The sequence below is a fragment of the Arctopsyche grandis genome, chromosome 8, assembly GCF_051622035.1.
Source record: "Arctopsyche grandis isolate Sample6627 chromosome 8, ASM5162203v2, whole genome shotgun sequence".
Classification (NCBI taxonomy): Eukaryota; Metazoa; Arthropoda; class Insecta; order Trichoptera; family Hydropsychidae; genus Arctopsyche; species Arctopsyche grandis.
Window position 1 is genome coordinate 33,027,456 of NC_135362.1, and position 26,365 is coordinate 33,053,820.

At 32.8% G+C, this 26,365-nt stretch overlaps 1 protein-coding gene across 4 annotated transcripts in view; it reads right to left on the reverse strand.

The window, feature by feature from the left end:
- Positions 1-26,365, reverse strand: part of LOC143916054 (uncharacterized) — a 107,008-nt gene that overhangs the window by 21,257 nt on the left and 59,386 nt on the right. The window lies entirely within an intron of this gene.

The following is a 26,365-nucleotide window of genomic DNA, read 5'->3' on the forward strand; positions in this document are numbered from 1 at the left end:
CGTCTCGAGGTTCGCCAATTTGATTATAAAATGCTGCAAAAATTTCTCCACAGATGAAACTGTGGATGTTTGCATTAATTCGCATTGTATAAAATGCGTACGTATATTGGATTGTATTGTGTCCGTTTAAGTGCACTTAAGTGATCTGTAAAGGCGAGTGTACATGTTCTATGAAATATAATATGTGCATACAGGTTTGGCTAGTGTTCTTATCTTATGGAATTGCGGTAAAAAAAAATTGATACGTAATCAATGTATCGCATCTATTTTACATAATATTATCATTTGGTATGAGATGTTCAGCGTGGACAAGGCTTAATTTAAACTATTGTATCGAATCATGCATGGATTGTATATACATATGTACTTATACATAGTATACATGTATAAGCGAATGAATGAAGAGGGCCAACAATAAGAGGTTTAATACACTTAACACATGTCCATTGCAAGGAACATCTAATGAATTGCCCATAATCGCTTGGGAATAAATAACAACATCGTCATCTCTCATGGTGGCAGAAAGGGATGGCCGTATGGAAGGGTGGTTGGGTGCGAGCGAGAGGGAACGATACGATTTTCGCATCGGATCCATCGAATTTTTCGGGCGCGCGCGTAAAGTCCTCTCGAAAAGAGGGGAAAACGACGCAACAGAATGTTTCAATTACTCGGAGGCCCGGTGTTGGTGGCCCTCCCAGGCCAAATGTTCAATCAATTGCTATTTACGCGAGACAAAAATGTATTCCCCGAAGTGAATAAGTGGAAAATGCGGTCGACGGGGACACAGAATACGGCCAGATCCGTAGCTTGAAAAGTAATCAATTACACACATACGAAAAAAATAAAGTCTGATTATATTATACATACACAGAGCAAATCTATTAACAATTAATGAAGAAGAAACAAAGAGACGTGTGAAATTAGTATGGAGTGCATTTGAACCAATTAATGCGGTTTTAAATAAAAAATGCCACTTTGCCTGAAGAAAAAGATGTTCAATCAATGTGTTTTGCCAGTGATGAGTCATCACTGATGACTAGGGTTTCTGGACTCGATCCGGCAGGGTAATGACTTAAACCATAATGATGATGATTCAAAACCCGCCGGATTCGGGTATTTAAAATTTCGAGTATTAACGTAAAAATTCAAAATGATTTTCAGTCGATACATTGAAAATACCAAATATGTATGTGTTATTTATAGATTCTGTATGTACATGATTCATATATGACCTTATTTGTTCGAGAACTTGATTTTACGAATTGTGAGTTCTGAGAAAACTGCGAACAATGGAACGGATTTTGCAAATACTGAAAATAAATACCGAAAACGATACAGCGTACTAAAATTTGGCTAAATTTCACTCACATAGGAGATAAGTTTCTCAATGCTTAAGTTTTTCTAAAGTATTATTGTGTTAAAATAAGGAAAACAAAGTAAAATTTTTAATTTATTGTAATTTTGCCTATATTTTTGCATTATGATATACTGTTTTGCATTTTTATTATTATTTGTTTATTATATGTTTTTTTATCACCTTCTATAATATTTTCCAGAATTTTTTGATTTCGATTTTAGGCCCGAATCCGGGGAAACCGTTGAAAACCCGGGTTTTCAGAAACCCTAGACTGATGAAGTATGGATACGAAACTTGGACATTGAATGCTACACAAAGTCAAATGCACTCAAAGAAATATGGCACTCAAAGAAATATGAAATATATCCTTGGCATAACGAGGAAAGACAGGAAACGGAATACATGGATGAGAAGTATGACACCGGTAATGGATATAGTGGATAAAGTGAAGAGATTGAAATGACAATGGGCGGGCCACATGGGTAGAAGAATGGATAAAAGAAGTTCTAGAATGGTACCCGTGAGAGTGCAAAAGGGTAAAAGGAAGACCGCTGGGAAGATGGGTAGATGATAAAATAGTAAAAAAATAATGCATAGATAAGATAAAATAAGAGGATGCTAATAAAATTAAGGAAAAACAATCTTCTGAATAGATCTAATAAACTGACCATAAGGCACACTAAATAGTATGTTGATGTCCGTATGATCAGCTATATGATGAAATAACCCCATTGCTATGCATAATTGTGGACAATTGAAAAGAATGCTAGATTTTACAATAATAGGGGAAAACAGAACATGTTTACGCATCTACTCTAAAATTACTTTTAGGTGCGTAAAAAGTGAATTCACTGAGAATCGGTAGATTATAAATAATTCCACGAAGAACAAGGAACATCTGTCGTAATAATAAAATACAACGACGAGAATCAAGATTAACTAAACCCGTCATTCCAAAATAAATAATTTATGAATATATTATATGTAGATATGAACGTATCTATTTAATAAGTGTGTGAATATAAATATATATGACGTTTTGAAATTTTAAAAAATATCTTGCTAGAATTCTCTTAATGTTTTTCTAGTTAAAGTTTTAATTGTGTAGTTATTGATTTAAAGTCCGACTGTTTGTTGTGAATGTTTAGTATTTTATGTATGTACATATGTATTTGCCAAATATAATCAAAGAAAGAGTCAATCAAAAAACTTTCAACTGTGGCGCATTTTTTCCTTTTATATTTCTGTAGTCTAATTTTTTCAGCAGAGGGGGGGGGGAAGAGGAAGAGAAAAAATCGAAGTTCTACTTTGGGACTTTTTATAGTATTAATAAAAAGCGAGTCGGTTAGGAATTTTACAAAACACCCCTGCATACACAGTATATATGTACGTATATGTAATTATGTCGATACAAATTTAGCTGGGGTAGTTTCAGACTAAAAAAGTCATTAAACCACTTCAAAAGATTTGTATCTGAAGATTAGTATCATATATAATACACATATCTTATTTATTAATATTAGACAACAGCCCTCGCATTAAAAAATACTAAGTCAAAAACCATATTGTATTGCAAATTGCAATGCACACTAATTCAGTTATGTAATATTATATTTTTCAAGTTTGAATTAGGTGAATATTGTTTTTCAAAAATATTATATCTACATATGTACATACATGTTATGAAGATATGTATGTTGATTTGCTCGTTCGTAAAAGTTTTGCGTATATGTGGCTGTGAGTATTTTTATGTCGGTGTAACGCGATAGTTTGCAAATTATTCAATTACGCAGTGTAGTGTTTGTCGTAGTCAAGTGTCTGCTAGATTTTATTGACCGATATAATTTGTTTGCGTGTGTCTCACACCCTTCCCACCCCTTCCCGAGCAAGGGTGCTACATCCGAATGGGGTGCGATACATTGTAAACACAGGGATGCATCTTAACATTTAACAGAATGTGAATAGTAACATTTTAAACCTATATTATGACATATGTATGTACGTCATAATATAGGTTTAAAAATCTACATATAATACATATGTACATACATGGCGGCAGAACGAAAAACACATACACAATTCCAAACGAGTGAGTTATAAAGGAAAACAGTCGCAGAATAACGAGGCATTGTATGTTTGATATAATTTAATAATCAAAATAATAAATCTGCTATTTTTATAAACTCATTCTTGTTTTGCGTGTGCGTAAAATTGAAATTTTTAAATATTTAATTAATATTATATTTGCCGAATATTTTCAACGGTTTCTCCCCTGGAAAAGCTTTCGTTTCGCTACAAAATATGGACGACAATCAATTTGGTGGTAGTTCGCTCTGCACAAAAAGACCAGAACAGTTTGTCTTTCAGGGTGAGGTCAATTTAACAGACCCTAGTGTAAATTTCTTCTCAGTATATGTACACAGATAGGGAAGGAACAGATCATCAGTTTAATTTTTGTTATAAAATTTATGATTTCTGATAATATAGTTCGAAATATCATCTACTAAATGATCAATTTATACGTACATATTACACGTAATAAACAGCAAGTCTAGTTACCAATATTTAATGATAAAAAAATTACATATTTGGCTCACATCTATAGAATTCCATTTACCAGTGAATTTACTGGTAAATCGGTGAATCAATAATGAAGTTTACATAAGTTTCATTTAATACGTAATAGCGATATATTTAGTTAACTCATAAATAGGAGTCCTCAATATTTTTGTGCCTACGTATGTATGTAATATTCCCAAAACCTTTTAAAGTGACAGTTGAGAAGATCTGCATTGAGAGGGGTGCCATCACTGGACATTTGGCGTGTTGCGGATCGCTAAGTACTCACTTATCACCCCCAAAACCCATCGGTATCGTGCAAAAGGGTGAATTTTGCAACGTTACAGGTTCGATAGAGATTGATACAACACTAGATAATAAATGTACAATAAAATAATAGTCGTTATTAAATTCAATTACTCTGAAAAGAGTTGCGGTTCGTGCGTATGTACATATGTATATATGTAACTTATAATACATATGTAAGTGTGATGCGACACAAATAGTGAATTTTGTCTAGCGTCCATTGTCATGAATAATTCAAACGTAATTCATAAAACAAATGCGCCAATAAATCGCACGCCAGGGGTTGCCAACAAGCGCGACGGAACGACGTTTCTATTATATTTCGCTTTACGGCCGGCTACTGCTCAGATTTATCGGCCACTTAAACCAAATCGTTCGAAATGATTTCAAATATACAAGCGGAAATAAAAAAAAGAAAAGACAAAAAAAAAGCACCGAAATCGCTACTGTGGGACTTTATTTGTAGACGACATTCTTAATTTTATTATCCGCCGCAATCCAAAGCCATTAAATTGTAAATAGAGACTTATTATCATATACATTTTGAAGACTTTGTTGCTTCTTTACGAATTTTTCTACAAAGACCTTGATATAAACAACCTCTACAAATTGAAATGTAGGTACATATTGTACATTTGAAATGTAGGTGCATAATGCAGGAAAATCTTACAGAAAGAAATAAAAAGTTAAGACAAATCACCATGAAAACATATGGTACAATATCAAACTATAACTAATAACTAAATAGAAAATTAAGTGTGAGCAATATATGTAAGTCATTATGATTGACTGTTGACTTTTTGAAAGTCATTCAGTTGCTTAGAACTACAGCCATCAATAGAAAAAAGGGTATAAAACGAAGAATCTGCCTTACTTTTTTTAATTTCAGATGATAAAAACGTTACGATTACGACCAATATCAACATCACGATTAATTTCATACATTCCGTATATTTATTTACATATTAGCCACAGTGCCATTATAGAATACTATAATGCGTCACTGTGACCAGACATATATTTATAAGCATAATACAAATACTATATATAAGTAAATTATCGAGATATCTATGTTATAGATAATAAATTTTTGAAATCATATTCAAATAGTGGTGGCATAGTTTGTAGGATGGTTTTTGTCAATTTGATGGAGGAACCATTCAACAATAAAATCAGATAAATTGGCAAACTCTGATAGAAAACGAGTCACAAATATCCAGATCTGACCAGCAGCATTCAAGATTATAATCAGAATAAATTCTTTTCAATCGCGGTCAGCTCACAGGATCGAACCCGGCGACCTCTCGGTGCTTAGTATCAACGCAACCCGCGAGTCATGCTGCTAGCTATATTGTATGTATGTATATTATTATTGAAATTGTTATCAAGTGCTATATACATACATGTTTATGCATGTATAATAAACGATAATAAATATAAGAGCTGTTTCTAATACTGAATCTAAATTATTTTAAGATGACACCAATAAGATTAAATAGTAGAAAAAAATGTAACATGCGCTTATATACGTATAATATATAATATGTATATAAAAATAAGCTTACAATAGAAAACATAAGCTCTCGTTTGTGCTTTGGAAAATTGATGAATTTGCGCAATACTTCCGGTACGCTGCGAGGAGAGGAGCAGTTAAGCTGCAAAATAAGTGCTTATTTATGAATACACAAGACAAGGCACGACAAGACGAACAAGTTAAGTGAGCAGTTCACAACGGCGGCAAACTGCTACAACACAATCGCCATATTTTCAACGACGTTTGCTCAACTCATCTGCGGAATGGCACTGTAAAACGTACACCCGACCCAACACGAAGCGAGACATCTCAAAAAAAATAAACCCATACAACTGCGTATGGCTAAAATTATGATAGATTCATTTTTCAAAATACGATCGCTCCACGTATTATTTATGTATTTATATGTATATGTAAGTATATCTATGTATGTAGACATTCGAATGATTTGTCATCGGAAAAGGTGTGACGTTAACATACATAAGTCCAGTCTACGTGATGCCAATGATATGAAGTTGACCAGTTGACCATAAGATTATAATACGGGAAACATTTTTTGAAATCCCGATGTACTCATATGCAATCACATAAATGCGAGTAACAATGAAAAATAAACTCAATAGTAAGTAAATAAATCTAATTGGCATCGATTGACAATATGAACAAGTGATCATATGTTTTCGCTTGCATATTGATATATGTTGAAAAATAATACATTGAATGCATATCCTAATGCATCTATGTATATGTATTATATGTGGCAGAAAGTATTTCTAGTAATAAATTAAACAAATTGTAAATTGGAATTATTTTCTTTGTGATTTTTTTATCACTTTAAAAAAAACGTTACCACTTTTAGAACTAGAAGTAATAATTATCAAAATAAATATTAAAATTTGTATACATTTTTTTAAAATGCTCAAATACCAACATTTTCAAATGTTAGTTAACAAGTTACTTCATAATAAAAACCAGAAGAAAGCAGTTACCATTTTTAAAAGCATAGTCAAAACCTTTTATAGGATAAAAGTTTCATGGTTCAAATTCAGGTTGTTGAACAAATTATGATACTAATAAAACGTGAAATACTTTCACCCAATTCTAAACATTTTAAAATTCGAATATTATGCTGTAATTTATTTTGAAATTATCTTCGAAATAAATATTAATGAGCGTATACTATATATAAATGTAAATATAATGTATTTATGTATTTAAACAAACAGCATTACAATGTTTATAACATATGAGCCGTTACAATTGAAAGTGGCATAAGTCCACTATTCTTATTTCGAGAAATATCTTGCAAAATATTAAATATAATGTTTTGCGTTTAACAATATTTAAAAATACTGCTGGCTTGTATGCCTACGTTTATTCCGCTTTTCCAAGATTTTGGACATATCGTATTATTAAGCGATAACGATTTTTTTAATTAAGTCAAACAGAAACAGTGTTTTTGGAACTAAAAATTGGACTTCTTCAATATAACGGCTCATATTTATGTATGTAAGTTTCTAAAAACAAAGAAATTCCTGTTTACCCATCTTGTGTTAAGTTGTTCGAAAAACTGTAAAACACAACAGAGAGGCTTTTGATTATCAAAGATTGAATAATAATCACAAGATGGACAGAATTCTTTAGATTACAAATAATATAGAAAGAAATAAAAAATATATTTTATTTACTTTGCTTCCACATGCCACTTGCTTATCAACTTATCTCCGATGTTAGCGCAATCTGCAGACATTGTAGACAAATTATATTCTTAAAGCGAAGAGATATAAAATTAATTGCACGGAAAAAAATCTTAAAAGCCGAACATCTCCGTCTCTTTTTGGCGCCCTCTTTGCGAATAAAACAAGAGCGAGACAATAATAGAAAACCGATAGGACGACTTGGCCCCCCCAGCAAGTGTATCCCTTCACGGTGACTGGTGATAATTCGCCCTCAGTTCACCCCCAGAGGGAAGATGGCAAGAACAAGGAGGAATCGAAATAAAGACGTACACACCATCGATTTTATTTTACGCAACAAAAGAGTTTTGATCGAGGACGATAAACGGCCGCAAAATCGACCCCACCCTCTTTTCAACGTATCCGAACGTAAAATATAAGCATGTCGCAGTATTTATATCTGAAAATTGGAAAAATGGCGACCAATGATTGGCCCGGCCAAGAGGAAGTGAATCGTGTGAATAAGTGCAGGTGTTGTGTGATTTCCATCAGTTCGGCAACATTCGATCCGAGCCACTTGGCTACACAAATTGGCCCAAGTCAATTTCGATCGAACGTCCGACTCAACCAGTAATATATTTACGCTTCGAATCGGCCACCAAAATGGAAAATCCAATTTTCCGATCAGTCGACCGCGCAATGGCTGATTTTCCGCAATTTAAACCGAGAACTCAACGCTCAAATATGGCACGCGGCTTATTTGTATCCGGGAAAATCAAAATTTCCAATATAAAAATACCTACTCGTAAACACAAATATACATACATAATATCATCAATAAAAACTACAATAAAATAATAAAATTTGAACCATACATATATCTTAACAAACACTCATTTCGATTGAATGTTACATGTTTATATAAAGCTCTGTATTTAAAGATAGTATTATATAAAGACCTATCCAGACTAGGCTAATATGACGAATAAGGATAGGATCAAAACGGAATTTCAAAAGAAATTTTGCCTGTTTAGTCTGAACTTAAATATTGCCTTTGGTGAGAAGCTGTATTTTTTTATTGAAAGGTTAAAAGAAAATAAAAATAATCTTCCTTTTAATTAAACGATTATTTCCATAAAAAAAAATTCCGAAATCGGTGGCCTAATTGATTGAAATCCACTGTGTATCAATCTATTAATATAATTAAAATCTACGTGATTATAATCATTTAATATTTAATTTTTTCTTCATTACTCTACAAATCCATTGTCATAGATATTTTTTTCTTTTAAATATAACCAGTGACATAGATCAGTGGTTAGCGTAAAATGCTATCAACTAAAGGGTTATAGCTACAATGCCTGGCCCGGTGTTGCTGGCCAGACCTTTGATAGATAGATATACATATGTTTTGTGAATCCAGTTAAATTATTTCCCATAAGAGTTTGCCAATTTATCTGATTTCATTGGTGAAAAAGTCCCAAACAAACTGGCAACCTATCCTCATTTATCACCATTATATGAATATAATTTCAAATTTATAATAATAATGTTATAAATTCGTATAAAGTACTATATTGGTGTGTATAAATTATGTGTACGTACAAATATGGCCATAGGTAAATATAAATTTTTAATTACCTAGATAAATTCAAATATTCCATTTGTATTCGACTCATCAAATTTCAGATGTAGGAAAGAATATACATATGTATAATACATATATTGTTTGATTACATTGTTAAAAATGACTAGTAGTACAAAAGATTGAGAATCGACTAGTAGGTATTGGGTGTTGATGGCCAGCTGTTTCACTAGCTTTCCACACACACGCATAATATAATATTTTATTATACACATACGAAATTAATTGAACGAAATGGGCGGGTGTGAAAAAGGGCCACCGGCTACCTACTCGTACCTGCACAAACACACACACTCAAAACTAAATTCACACCTACAGGGTGTTTATTTAGGCGTGTAGTCGTTATCGAGTGCGACCAACGTGTAAAAAAAGAGAATAGCTCCGAATAAATAAATAACACACGGCATTCGGACAATCTCATAAGTAGGTTCATTGAATTCGCTCAAAATTATAGTAATTTCGATCGTTACACTGACATTCCTCGCCTGTGCAACAACGGACGATCAATGGAAAATTCGAACGAGTAAATAAAACAAAATGGCCACTCGACCCGTTCGACAAACGTCGCGTCGTGATCGGATCAAAGATACCCAAAATGATCGTTTAATATTATAATAGCAAACGGAACAATTTTCACTTATTTATAATGAGAACTTAAAGGTCAATATTAATCTACATATCGTGATTTTTTTTACGAATTACATATGTACGTAAATAAAGTCATTAATTAATTATTTATATCATAGATATAATTAAAATAAAAATGCTTACCTACATCGTTTGATTGTCAGGGTAAAAATTTCAAATAGTTATTTCTTTCTAGTTATCTTTCATTGAAAATTTGTAAGCTACAATATTATTGATATATTTTTTGTAATGATATTTTTGACTTGGAAAGCTATTACAGATTGATAAATAAGAATTGTAAATAGTAATTTTGAGCTCCTTTTCCTATTATGCTGTACATTAACATCAGAATAAGATAATATTATGATTAGTAACAAAATTAAATTAAAATTATAAAATAGAAAACGATCAGTAGATCAGTAGCTTTTAAAAATAGATATAAGATGTATTGTGAACATAATTTCGTAATAATAAAAAACATTTAAAAATCAAAAATAAATAAAGTTATTGAAATATTAAAAATAAAGTTATTAATTATTTATATCATAAATATAATTATTAGAGGTAGGATAGTCACAGTGCTATCCATTGTTCCATTGTTGTAAATCCTTTGTAAAAAAGGTTCGGCAAACCTTTAACAATGCATTTACAACCTTTGAACAATACGCGGCACCTTCTGGGTCCGGTGACTAATAATTATAGTAAAAATGCGTACCTACATCGTTCGATTGTCAGAGCAAAAATTTCAAATAGTTATTTCTTTCTAGTGCCTTTCATAGAAAATTTGTAAGCTATTATTGATATATTTTTGACTTGGAAAGCTATCCATTATAGATTGATTTTTCTTTAAATTTTAAATATACACAAATATGTGTTTATTTTTTTTATTTTTACATGCATATATACATATATACAAGGAAGGCCTAACAGGTAAACCTCAAAGCACCTTCCTGGCCAATTTCAAGCATCGATATATAATTTTTGGAATAATTTTAACAAAGCATCATAGAGACATTGCAACTTGCATTTTCTGTGCTGAGATGCTGAAAAAATCGCAGTTTGCAAGACATTTTTATACGAATCAGCAAAATTAGAGATGCTGAATACTCTAAAATTGCGAGAAATGGGTAAAAGTTGCCAATTTGTTATACCGTTTCAATGAAAATCAGATAAATTAGCAAACTCTGATAGGAAACGATCGACCTCAAGCATAAAATTAAGTTCTGGCCAGCAACAACCAGTGGTGATCACTATGTTCGAAACCATAGATATATGATAATCACTAGTCTACGCTGCTTGTTAATATGTAATCAATTTTTTTGGAATATTGTTTACGATACAATCTTATATGCTTTCAGATCAGTATTCAATTCTGTAACTGATCATACGAAGATAAATCTGAATCAAATTAACTAGCGACAGATGAAGAAGTTTTCAGTGCTATATTTTTAGTAAATGATTATTGAATATATGCACATTTTTATTCTGGTCAATCTGTTATTTAAAATAAAAAAGAATATGAATTTAATTTATAAGAAACTTCAAGCATCATAGGTTGTTCCAAAATGTACGTATATTTAACATTCTTTATAATCAGAAAGAAAATACTTTTTTGGGTGCACTTTTCAAATTAAACAAATGAAAGATTGTTTCAAGTTTCAATTTTAATCATACAGCTAGAAAATAGTATTTAATATGCAGAAATAAAATAAAATTGTTCTTATTATTATTAAGATATCACCAAATTAGTCACTAGGCGTTTTTTCATTAATTCGTTTATTAGTAAAATAAACGAATTAATGAAAAAATAAATCCATTTTATTAATAAATAAAATTGAGTCCACCTGTCCCGTATAGACGTACCTAGCCGAATATTAGATGGTCAGAAGCGATTGGTTGCCTTTTGGACAATCGAACGATGCCAGTGAGGCAAGCTAGTCCAACAAAAAGGATACACACTTAAGGATCGTCATTATCCGTTTTCGGTCGTTACGTGTGTGTCTCTAATTGGACACGGCCTAAACGATATTATCACAATTCACTCGCCGAACACTATAATCACGGGATTACCTAATTCGAGAGACTCGGCCTCTGAACTGTCTCGTTACCGAGCTACCGTTGCGCATTATATTAATAAGATTGGCTCAATCGAGACGAAAAATAAAATTGAACCGAGCATAAAAAAAGTGCGAAAATTATCGACAATCCTTTAATCCGAGGATCCGGTTTCCGCTGATTCATCGAGCGCAGCTTATTTCAGAGACAAAGACGACCGTGGGATATCGTCAGGATCGAGGATCCTTTGTCGAAAGGACACTTGTGCAAGCGCAAAGTGATCTTTTCCCACATTTTGATGTGTATATGTATCGGTATATGTATGTGTGTGGATGTTGAGGAATCTCGATGCCAACTGTTGAAGATTCCCAGCATGCCGAAGTGAATCTTATACATACACATTGGTGATACAAAATATTATGTACCTATGCTTTTTTTTTATAGAATACACAATGTAAATTATTGTGTCCGTTTTGTAACACTTGTGACAACACAATTATATTGCTAAGACTGCTCGCAACAAAAGCATAAGGACTCGACGGTAGTACCTAAGGTCATTTTTCTATATTGTAGATTCATTTGAGACAGTTTTTATCTTATTCGGAGAGTTCACGACACATTGAGTAATTTATTATATCGGAGTAATCCAAGCAATGTTTTCTATGATGAACATCTATGTAAGTATGTACGTTTTTTGCGAAAAAATCTGAACCAGTCGTATATTTTTCCTGGAAAAGCTTATGAAGAGCCAGGACCAATATTCTCATTAAATCTTCTCTGTCTTTTGCTATTATTAATCGTCTCTACATATTGAAAGTGCATTTAATGAAAATTATGCCGATATTTTGTAGTCTGATTTAAGTTTTATTACCAAGATATGGTATGCTAAATTTGAAGGTTGTTCACGAATTGAAAAACAAGTCCAAAAATTGTTGTCAATAACAAGCTTATACGTATGTAATTTATTCAGTTTATATTGAATTTGTGCTATATTATTTTATAACGATTTTGTCCTACTTAAAATAATTATGTAGATATATTTTTGTTTTCGTTACTCGTTGTCAGTTTTAATATGTAAAAGTATATCATAAAAACATGTTGCTATTATAAACGACGACACGAAGCGACACTGCGTCAAGGATGACTTTCATTTCTCGGAAATAAAGAAATTTATTTTTTTCTCTCCTCACTCCCCCTCCATCTCCGACCTTCTTTGTCATACGTTTTATTTTCATTTTTCATACTCTCGTTGAAGTTTCTTAACGACCTCGCAACATTGTTATTAAGTTGTCCAGTTAATATAGCAATTACGGACTCATCGCTTCGCTGCCGGAGAGCCGGCAACTACCGATGCACACAATACACGATCCATATAATAATATTATACATATATAAACGAATAAATTTGTATTTGTGTGTGTGTGTGTGTGTGTGTGTGTGTGTGTGTGTGAGGGGTTAGTGGGTGGTGTGCACCGACAATTGTTAGTTGGCAACTCAGCGGATGTGGCTGACACCTGTCATCCGCCGGAACAAGCGCCATTGTCCTTGCACGAATTTCATAATTTTATCATTTTCCCCCGGCAAAATGCATCATTTGGTGACTTGCCTCCTACCAAATGCATTTATAAAATGCAATGTTTCAAGCACTCGCATAATTCCAAGGCAAAGCTTTACTTCAATCCATTTCAGTGGGCAGTATTAGACGACGATTTTTGTCATGAACCTCGCACAAAATATTAATTGCAATTCAAAACACTTACATAAGCTCACTATTTGACGCAATAATGTATGCATATAAATGCTGGAAAATATCTACATACTTGATTTTAATTTTTAAATGCTTTTTATTATTACTAAATCATGTTCATAATGCATCTTATACATATATATTTTAATAATAGCTACTGGTCTATTAATCATTTTATATATTACAATTTTAATTTAATTGTGTTAGTAATCATAGTATTATATTATTATAATGTTGATGTACAGCATAATAGGAAAAAGAGCTCAAAAACCTATTTACAATTCTTATAAATGCTCATAATACATCTAATATACATAACATTAACTAAAGACTCTCCAAAGTCGACGATCTAAATCAGATTGTGTTTAGGTAATCTGTGTTTATACCTGAAGGGTATAGACATTTTGTTGTAATGACCGAGACTCTTTACAAGTATGTTAGTATGGTTATTAGTGATTCTGTCATAGAATCTACTGGTTATTACTTTTTTTTTTAGATATGTCTGTGACTAACGGAATATTATTTATAGCATGCAGTTTTTTCAGGTTAGTATACATGGGTGTGTTTGAGTGATTTATTTTGTATTACTTGGAGCTTGAAAAGGTTAGTATAAGAGGCGTTATTCCATACAGGTGAAGCACAGGTTAATAATGTTAATATGAGCGTGCGATATAATTTGATTTTATTTCGAGTTGATAAGTATGGCGATTAAATATAGGGTATATTGAGGATATACCACGCATCGCCTTGCATTTCACTGCCTCAATGTGAGTAATAGTAAGCATTATATGTATGTATAATGAATGCAGATACATCATCTGAAGGCGTATATAACGTTGAGTTCAAGTACACGTGTATTACGATCGAATCATGGAAAATTGGGGAAAATATCAATTCGGTAGAATGGGCATGTATTTTGGTCGCGTAATGCTGGTTTTTTGGGGGGTAGGCGATACGCGCTCCATTCTAGGGGCATCCTTCCCTGAAGAGGGGTCACCACTCGTGCTGAAGTGACGCCAAAAGGCGCCCAGACGACCTGGAGAGGTTCTGGTAGCCCAAACAACTCGCCATCTCGCTTACCTGCCCCCGGAGCCTGACCTTAAGGCACTCGAATCCTCACACCACTCTATACGGCCCCACGTACACAAACTTCCCACAGTACCCTCACTCAAAATAATAATAATAACGAATAAATATTTTAATATTTTTAATTGTATGTACATATGTCCATATATATTTATCTAGAAACTTTTATTTTTATTTCATAAATAATTATTCTCAACCATATTTTAAGAAACGATTTTTTTTGTACATATGTACCTACATAAACACGTCTCTCGATTTACGCGAACTTTTTTTGAGTAGTTTGGAAAATGGATAATTTTTCATTAAATAGCTTTAATATGTGTTCGTATAGTTCGTATGATAGAGATCAACTCGGATGAAATAACACAGAAAAATGTTTTTATTTTCTGTAAAATCGAAGGACAACCGTGATTTTTTGTGGAACATTATATTTATCGCACAAGTCGAGGGATGGCTGTATAAAAAAAAAAAAAACTTATTTTGTACAACTAAATATTATACATATGTACATATTATACATGCATACATACATATATATACCAAGTATTCGTATTTGAGTCACACAAAGATTTATCCAAGATGAAACCGGATTTAGCAAATTTAGACGTGTTTATTACGATTATTTTTCACCGTCGAACTATAAAAATCGATTGAAATTTCCATCGTTGACGAAACCACGCAAAATGGCAAAATTTCAAAACGATCGGAAAATTGTAAGAATCTCAGCTCAATCGTTTGTAGTAAAACATAAAAGAGCCTTGTAAAAAGGATAATTTTATATTATTTGTTGTAATATAAAATTCAAGCATAAAAGCCCAAGCAAAACTGTAATTTAAAATTTACATACGTAGTCGTTCAACATTAAAAAAAATATGAAATATCATTATTTGACAACAGAAAAGTGACATAAAAAACAACTTCATGTTGTGTTCACCTACATTTCAGGCAAATCATTCAAATATATGTATGTACATACAGCGTTCAAGATTATATATAATATTAAACATCTTAGTAATCGTTACTGCTTTATACTAACATTATAAAAATATAAAAACTCAACTGATTACATAATTTTTAATGCACATGTTGACTTAGATATTTCATTATTTACGACTGGTTCTTATATATTGTTGCTGGACATTCCATACTATGGATTATTTTTATTGTTTTATTTTACTATTATTAATGCCATTGTTTGAAATGATTATTTATTAATGTATTTTTGTGTGTATAATTTTTTTTTCTCTTCCTATTATATTTTCGACCATTGTGATTTCGATAATGCCACAATGGTCCAAACTTAAATAAATTATAAATCAATTGAATTAATGAAACAAATATTTAAATAGTACCATTAGTTACAGTTTCATCGATACTTTGGTTTATAAATATATATGTAAATATAGTATCAAACATATATTCGAATTCGAATTTATACATTGTGTGTATGGCGCGTAGGTGCGCTTTTCAGGTCCATTGTGTGGATTTCTTCTTGTTGAAAACATAAAATTATACTCTCAGGAAAACCCTATTTATACTGGACGTGGGGTGAAGGAGGCAATTTCGGAGCTGGGAGGCAACCCTTCAGGACGTCGAGCAGCTTTTACCGGTTTTTTTTTACGATTTGGGCCCCAGACCTCATTCGTCTTTTATTTTTCATTTTTCGTTCAAGCACATTTTCGGGTGAGTAGATAATTGGTGATCTGACTTTCCGCATAATCCACATCGAAAATAACGACCGGTCGACTACGAACAAAAACAACATCCCCATAGTGAATTTAACGGTGGTTTATATGAAGCTTCGACCACATATACAATTAATATAAATTATCACGGGAAAAAAATCCAATACCATCAAAAATCTAATACATATGTACATAATATTATAAGAATTTTATTTATCAATTGATTTCTTTATTTGATGCTTCTTCACATTACTTATAATATATACCTGAAGCGTAACATTTTTTTGTGACGTTCTACCATAGCAGACATGACATGCAGTGGGTCTCCGAGAGGTGGATTGCTGCCGACACAAAGCCTCTTTATTTGGATAACTGATTGGCATTTAAGTTGTTACACCTCGATGCCTGTCTTCGCGCCTCTCAAGTGCCTCAAAATCCAACGAACATAAGGCCTTTTTTTTGTCTAAATGTACCTCGTTGGTTATTTTGACCAGTACTAATCAGACGGGCTCGCACCACGTTTTGTCTCGATATACGTACAATTTTGCACACACACACACACACGAGTGTCGCTAATTAAAACGAATGACTTTGCTCGATCGGTCGAATCGAATAGAGTGGCATATTGAAGCCAATGCAAGTGTTTATATCTGATATAATGTGAGCGCGCGCGTGCATGTATATTTCGTAAATCGAATGCCAAAAAGGCAGTTATTACGCGTATAAAAAATATGATAATATAATCACGAGTTGGCGCTGTAATTTTGTTTTAAACTTTAATTAAATTACTTCGAGTGCGTGCTCACCCTAATGATTGGCACTTGCGCAAACACGTTATTTTTTTCGTTTCGACAATGGCCTATATGTCTCGCACGTTAAATAATATACCTATTATATTTATAACTGGTGGGTTGATTTAAAAACTGTTTCAACAACAATGTGAGATCAATATGTGCACACTAATTAATTTCGTATCGTCGAAAGGCTGAATTTTTTAGAATACATATGTACGTCATTCTGGGGCAAAATGTATAATACTAGGTGCTTTCAATGTTAATATGCATGGAAAATTTATAATTTGATAACTACATACATATATAGAGTATCTAATGGGCGCTAGTATCGGATACTGTGGGGGTAAATTCAGCAATCCACCCCTCGCTCTCAGAGGGTTGAAAACGGCGCTCGTAACTAGATTACGACGACGACGACGAAAAAATAAACGACACAAAACAAAGTTTGATGACTCGAAATGTTATTAAATAAACGCATTATCGAATAAACAAACCCGTCGACCGATATTAGTATTCAGACGTAATTCGATAAAGCAGCGATTTATGCTCGACAAAGTCGCGTGTCGCGGCCAAATTTTCATTCGGGGGAGGGGAACTGTCTGTAGTCGCTTCTCAGATTTGTTGCCGAACAAAAATGATAAATAACCCAGTTGCTGGTATGGAAAGTAATTTTTATAAAGTATCATCCCTTTTATGTTCGAAAGCTTTGGAAATTCAATTGAAATAATTATGACAGTTTTTTTGTTTAGTCGTCATTTTGAATCAAATTATTGCAAAATTCACATAAGACTTTAATAAATTAGGTTACGTAAAATAAATAATAAATTAAAATAATTAATACTCCAAACGAGAGTATTTGAGATTTGACGTCTCAAGAGCAACCGCCGATGTAAATATTTGTTTTTTCCAAATTTGTTTTTTTCCTTTCAATTTTAATGTTAATAAGCAATCACTCAATTTTGTTGTCTGCCTGTAGCATTTTGCGATCGTTAAAAATTCGCTATTTGCTTTTACTTATGATTATCATAAAATATCATTTTTTATTTGGTACTAGCTGAACCCGGCATGCATTGGAATGCCACAATAACGCATGTAATTCCCGTTCCCGTTCTTGTTCCCGTTCCCATTTGTCTGAAAAACGCAGGCAGCGAACACGTTGGTCGCGTTGCGAAAGCATTTGAAATTATGGCGTTCCAATGACACTAATTCCCGTTTTTTCCTTTTATTTTCGTTGAAATGACACTAATTTCCGTTTTTTTTCACAGTATCTACCCGGACATGCATACAACAAATCCAGAAAGTTTCACCGTAATCGGTTCAGTGGCTTAAGAGGGCTGTACACCCGAAACCTTAATTTTGTTGCCGTTCGTTTCTTTGATATATGTATATATTGAGTGAATGGGACAATATATATCAATATATATATATATATATATATATTGAGTGAATGCGACAGTTGCGCTTCGACCAGGAAATACCTATTTTAAATCGACAAAATCGAGGTTTCATATTCTCCAGTTTCCTCCCCGAAACTGAACCAATTTTTAAAAAAATTTCATCATCGAGAAAGATATTTTCTGTCTTTTTATTTTTTTAAAAATCACCCATTAAATTTGCACGCTGGACTCTTCGTGGGTGTAAAAACGAGGCGATTTTATAATGTTTGGTGGCTTCTAGCTCCTATTAAAAATAACTTATCAAAAAAATAAAAAGATAGAAACATGTCTATGGTGGATATCCATATCATATTAAAAAATGATTTCTCTAGTGCCATAAATGAGAAAGGAAGAAGTGTAATATGTTTGTATGGAGAAGGCGCTGGTGTCCAGCCCTCTTAAGAGGGCTGGACAGCAGCGCCTTATCCATACAAACGTACTATACTTCTCCCTTCCTCAATTATGGCACTAGAGAAATTATTTTTTAATATGCTATGGATATCCACCATTGAGGTGCATCTATCGTTTTATTTTTTTGATTAATTATTTTTTATATGAGCTAGGAGCCGCCAAACATCTATAAAATCGCCTCTTTTTTACACCCACGAAACGAGTCCAGCGTGCTTATTTAACGGTCGATTTTTAAAAAAATACGCCAATAGATGCACAGAAAGTATCTTTCTTATACCGATTATGATAATTTTTAAAAATTGGTCCAGTTTTGGAGGAGAAAATAGTAAAATACGAAACCTCGATTTTGTCAATTTAAAATACGTTTTATCTGGTCGAAGCGCAACTGTCGCATTCACTCAATATATATATTGATATATATTGTCGCATTCACTCAATATATAAGTACACTCAATATTTATATCGAAGAAAGGAACGGTAACAAAATTAAGGTTTCAGGTGTACAGCCCTCTTAAGAGCCTATTCGAGACACACAGAATGACATATACATGGATAGATAGATGGATGTTACCTTTATATTTATGTATTTCTTAAATTGAAATAGCTTAATTATATCTAAAAGAAATATGTACTAAAATTGAACATTCTATTCATTGAAATGAAACAAGAAAATGCTAAAATTATTGTGCTAAAATTAAATGAAAAAAAAAGTCTATTAATAAGCTATTGCTATCTCATGCCTTAAGTATACTCGTACATAAATGAATTAAAACATCTCCACAGAATTCATTGTAATTATGCGATTTTCAAAACTGAAAGGGGCAAAGGCACGCTAAAAATATTATGAATTTAATCGCACGAAACACAGTTTGAAGAGCACTCGTATCCATCGTCTAATTTGAGCGAAATACGAGCGTTAAATAAACGTTTCGCTAATGAATTGGTGAGCGCGCGACGGGCGCTCTATGATTTTATTAGTGAACGGCATTTGCGGGTTTAATCCGTTTTTGTGTTTTAATTATTTTTACGTTTTGCGGTTAATTAACTGTCGACAGTGAGTTTCGGTCACTCGAATAACGAGCTCTTAATTAAATTAAAACGTCCTGCGAAAATTTCGGCGCCACTGCAAAAGCACACAAAACGAAAACTTTCAATTAAAACCGCGCACCCATTATAATTGAACAATACCTACGTAGTATGTACACGAACATTTTTTAACAAATTTCTCACACGTCGGTCGTTAGTTATGTATGTATGTGTTTAATTTGTGATGCATATCGAACGTGTACATAGCATATTATATTTATTTTATGGATACAAACGCGACGAATCGGTACGTGTCGTCTCGACTCGCGCGTTTTCAACGCATAATTTGATTTATTACATAAATCGCGTGTATATAATTCAATAATTGTCACGTCATACGAAAAGCGCGTTCTAACTTAATTTTGTATATGGACTACGCGCCATGATAAACAAAAAGGTATTAAAAATGAATTAAAACCACAAAAAAAAAAACCTCCAGCATGATACATGTGTAAAATATGTATGTACTTAATATGTTGTCAGTGAAAAAGTATATATTGATTCAATCATTATTAAATGTACACATATGCTCTAATATCTGATATTTTTTATAAACTTCAAAATATAACTCTTAAAATACGTTTTAATGAGATGAAACACTGTACATATCTAATCAAATAAAACTACTGTTAATTTCTACTTAAAACTATTGTGTTATTCGAGCAATTTGATCGCAATAACTGCATAGCTTTAGTTTCGATTAAAATAATATTTGAATCGAATAACCTCTAAAATAAAATAAAAAAACTATAGGTATTACATACGTTTGTACATTATATGTACCTATGTACAGCGGTGGTTGTTTATCATATATTGAAAATAAGCACGCGCTTAGAGCCCCCGAATCTTGGGGGCCTAGAAATGTTCCTTTGATACCAAAATTTACAACTTACAAATTATTATCATTATCCACAATACGTTCGTAAGCCAAAAATAAATGAAATTAATACCTATTTTACATAGTATTTTAAAATATATCCTATTTTATTCCAAAAACTGCTACAGTACATATACATATGTACATAGTAAATAAATAAAAAACTATGGATTTTTAAAATCCTAATGAAAAACCGTGGTAAACGATGATAGTATATTTTTTACTGTAATGGGGGCCTCAAATTTCAAATGTGCTTGGGGCCCTCTATTTACTTGATCCGCCACTGCCTATGTACATACATATATAAAAAATGTTCACCCTTAAAACCAAAGATTGCTTGATCATGAATGTGAAAAATTACAGCTAAATTTTAGCTTTTCAATTATTAGAAGCATTTCAACACATTATAATTGACTTCCCATTAATCATACGGTTAAAATATTTCTTACAAACATCAATAAGGTATATTCACATATATTATATGTGAATAATGTACGTACATAAGTCTGTTCTGCGGTCCAGAAAATGGTATTATTATAGTTCCGATAACTATACAGAAGTCCGTTTTTGGATCTAAGGAACGGGTAATCTAATCGCAGCTTAGCCGAACATAAATACATTAACCCACCCCCTGCAGAAAGAGTGGGCGGCCGGGGGGATGGATGGAGACGAAGGGGTGTGCAGTAGACGAATCTAACTCCCTCCCCTCCTCCACTAATGTCTTTTGTATTCGGCATAATGTCCATTGTGTATCGCGTTTATGGCATGTTAAATGTTCGAGAAACATCCGCGCACAATACAAATCAATTAATTTAATTGAGATTTAGTAACCAGTTTGCTGACTTTTTTTCCCCCGCTACTTCTTATTTCATTCTATTTTTCCACTTTCACTAATGTTTCCATCGCTCAAGCGGTTAGCGAGCGGTCTCTCTCGTGTTCCTCTCCTACTGTCGTTTCGTTTCCTAATCTCGTTACGGATTTATATGGCGATTCCGCATTTAACTATAAGCAGATTGTGGCGGAGAGTCCGCGGAGATATTCGATTCGACGCAACGCTGAGCAAATTTGAACAAATGGCGACTTTGCGCGGCCAAAATCGGGGTTAACGATACACGTTCTGCCAAGAGGATTTGTTTGAGTGTTCTTTCACTTGTCGTTATTAGCTCAAGGACCCCGAATGACGATCGATAAATAATGCGATGTATGTAAGTATCGTAGGTACCCCACATACATACTTAGGTACATTTTCTGACAAACACGCAGCTGCGTCTCAACACTCCACTGTCAAAATGCCAACTGCTACAAATCATCCAAATCATTTTTTAATTGGATATTAAAATATTGACCTTTGAAAATCAGTCATTTTAAAACTTGGCTATTTTGGATTGAAGACTTTGCGTACTGTCTGCGATATTATATTACACAATATTCCCGTCGTATAAAACACGATATGGTCTCATTAGAATTCCTGAGATGCACACACACACACACATACACATACACACACTGGTCAAAATATTTGTTGTGATTTATTTTTGTACACTAGCATTGCAAAATTATTGGATTAAATATAAATATTGGTTTTGCGCAACGCTCACTACTTCCAAGATCCAAGTATAATGGTGTTGCTTTATTGTTCGCTTGTCCGGAGCATATTAGAGTTTGGGTCTATAATTTGGAGTCCTACTGAAATTAAATTCTCTCTCTTGATCGAAAGAGTTTCTATAAATATTATCCCTATGTATTTCCCACTGCCTTTTTACAAAGTATCCTAAGTTTTGACTCACTATCTTCGAGAAAAATTATTGCCATTTCCAAATATTTCTTAAGAGTATTAAAGGAAAGAATTGACAACCCATCGATTTTATTGGAATTTAAATTTACTGAATGTGGTTTTGCGTCATCATTTACTTTTCCAACCCATTCCTGCGAAAACGTCTCCTTTCAATAACTCGTCTCTTTTAAAGGCTTCCCGGTTCCTTAATATGATAGATGAACATTTGGACCTGTTCAATTGTCATGTTAATGAGCTGGTCAGTTTCGTGAGATTTAACACAAGTCAATAGACTTGTGTTGAATTTGAATGAGATGGAGGATTGGTAATTTTTAGTGTTCTTTTCTTTTGTTATTTTCTTTTTTCTGTAAGACTGGTGTGACACTTTGGGGCAACCTGTCAGGTCACATTGGTCATATTATTATTATAAAAATAATAAATAAGTTAATTTAAGACAGAATATATTACGTCAGATGTAACTGTAATACTTTGATTAAGTACTGTGTGCTAAAAATTGTATCGAACAATAATAATAGTGAGGGGATTCGTATATGGATGTATACGTACATTTAAATAAAATTTGAAGCATAACAAGTACACACACGTACACAAAGTGTGTGATCATAGTTGAGAAAATGTATTTGAGTCACTGAAAAAAACCTTTTCAAAAGCGATGACGAATAAAAATAAAGAAAGAAGAATGTATACGGTAAATATTAATATATATGATTAAATTATTAGTAAGGAAAAAAGTGAGATAAATATTCAAACGATATGTTTACACTCGAGTTGCGCACATCGCTGTTACATTACATATGTACAACCGAGCATACACAATAATAATAAAAACAAGTGGACTCTCGAGGAGATGTCGAGAGACGTCCTCGGCCCTCTCTCCGACCACCATAGCCGGGAAATTTTTATCAAATTATCCTTTGGGTCCACGTCCGCAAACTGATATTTACGAGCCACGGGCGAGCGTTTGCGCTTTTGGCGGTCGTTTCGGTCGTTGATTTGTGAGTGGGGTTGGTCGCCCCTGGCCGCGGACCCGCCGACAAATTGAGAATAATGTCTCCAAATGTATCTATCGACTACCGACACCGACGCACATCTCGAATAAACCGGCTGATAAATAATTATGTGTATTTTAAGAGGGATATTCGCGTACGCGTGCTTTTCCAACGATTATGGGGCATTTCGGGGCTTGGCACGCGATAGCTGTGAGCAACTAATGAGGTGCAACGCCTCTTTGTTGCGGTTTTGTGCACAAAAGAACTACAAAAGGATGCATTGGCGTTTTAGAGCGCGGATAGCGGTAATTGGGGGTTCGCGACACGTGTCTGACACGTGCCCACGCTGCACCATCGCTGCCTTTAAATATAATATAAAACATAGCCTGGCAATGTCCAAGCGAAAACTTATTGACCTTTACAACTATGCACGTACATAATCAGTTAATATTATATTGTGTAAAAAGTTCTAAAAACAACTTGGAATAAAGTTTGGTTCATATATATGTACATATGACGGGCTGAAAACCAGACTGGTACAAGTGACATTTAAAAAAAAGCTGGTTTGAGTGCTAAAATATGTAATAGCATTTCATGTATGCTATTGTTTTAGCACTTAAACCAGATTTTTTTTTAAATTTCACTTGTACCAGTCTGGTTTTCAGCCCGTCATATTATTGGCTTTAAAATATTAATACATTTTCATTATATCAATAATTTTCATTAGAGAGTTGAAAATGTAATTAAATTTTGTTCTTTTGGACTTGATGTTGATAGCGTAAATGTGAGACTTTGTTAAATTCTGCTCTTTCGATGGAGAATGAATTTACTTCAATAATATTTTTATTTTATTTTAAATATAATGGCATACACACACACAATAAAAATACAATAAAAGAGAATTAGAGTGAAATAAAAAAAATACAAATATGAAAGATAATATTTAAATTCCTATTTAAGTGAGCACCGCATGGTAATATATAAAAAAATAAAATAAAAAACATAATAAATATAAATAAAAAAATGAAGGACGATGAATCAACAACAGATTTTATTCTTGTTGATGTGTACATTCGTAGTTAATTTACTACATTTTTTTGGGTATGCAAATATCATCAAAATATAATATGCTAAACGACCGAAATAACTTAAAACAAAAATAAAACTATGTATATATATATGTACATACAAACATTTGGTTCCCGGAAAGATGCACTAAATTGCACTGAATAGTAGCGCAGTTTCGAGATGTCATAATTTTCAAAGGCGCTCAAAAAGAACTTACCCAATAGAATTCCACAAAAAAAGGTTAGCATCTTCGGATAACATAGAAATACCCCTTGACAATTTTTTGCGGAATTCTATTGCATTAGTTCTCTTTGAGCATCTTTGAAAGTTTGGATGTCTAGAGAGTGCAACTACATATATCGAGTGCATTTTTCCGGTCACCAAATATTTGTATGATACATATAAAAGATCGATAGATTGGAACAAAAAAATATTTTTGAAAATATAACAAGAAATACAAGCCGTTTTCGAAACAAAGTTTTTCGCGAGATTAATACTTTTGGGCACTTCAAGTATTATTAAAAAGGAATACTCAAACAATAACAATAAATTTTCGCGTATTTTAATAATTATTAAACCAAAAGTTTTTGATGCGTCTTATGAACACATCTTTGTTTAACACATAAGTATTAAAGTGCGAATAAATACTACGTACAACTCAAAAACAAAAACATCTGTTAATACTCGAACGAATATATTTCTTATTAAATAAATTAGGTAAGTAAGAATCGTTGGATACGCAATCAATTGACCGTATGTTTGAAGTAGTTTGACGATCCCTGGAAATTCGAAGGCGTAAAAACAAACACACAAAACGTGTGTCGTACGGTTCGGTTGCACTAAACCAGTGGTTTTCGTTCCGTCGCACAAAGAGACCAAATTCGCTTGTTTGAGGATTAGCAGGTACTTAGCAGCATCGCACTGTATCCCGCACAAATTGAAATGAGTCACCCTAAACTCAATCCTTAAATTTAAATTTAAAAAAAATCAGAGTGGAAAAAAGTACTAGAACATATTATATGTATAAGAGAAAAGATAATTAATGATCAAAATCGGTGGTGCATTTCATTCGATAATATTCCTCGGAAGTAAATCAAATCAGCACAAGTTATGTGAATATAAAACTGTATACATAAATGATTATGGGGAGACACTAAAAAATAAAAAAAAACCCTCGAGGGGATGGTTTAACGAATATTCACTATTGTAACTCACAGCTGGATGTGACACGTGACTTTTGCACCCCTTTGTATACAAATTGTATGTAGATACAATGCGCAAGAGAGGCGATTCGTCTATTAAAATAATAGATAGATATGTATATTCGACTAAACTTTTGATTGGTACAATCTTAAATTTATACAAATATTTTTTAACCAATGCATATTTTCATAAATGTAATTTTAATCAATCTACCAATATATCTGATGATGATTGCTTTAGTGACGTCAACGAATTTGATAAAACCTATGCTAACAATAACTCGTTCCACATTATTTTACCCCATATGTTTTCACCTTTAATTGGTTTGTTTATGGTGGTATATTAACAATTGGCTTTTCATATGAAAAAATATTTTTTAATCAAATAAATAGTTCTCCGTAATTATCAGGGAACGTCTTATTGGCACAG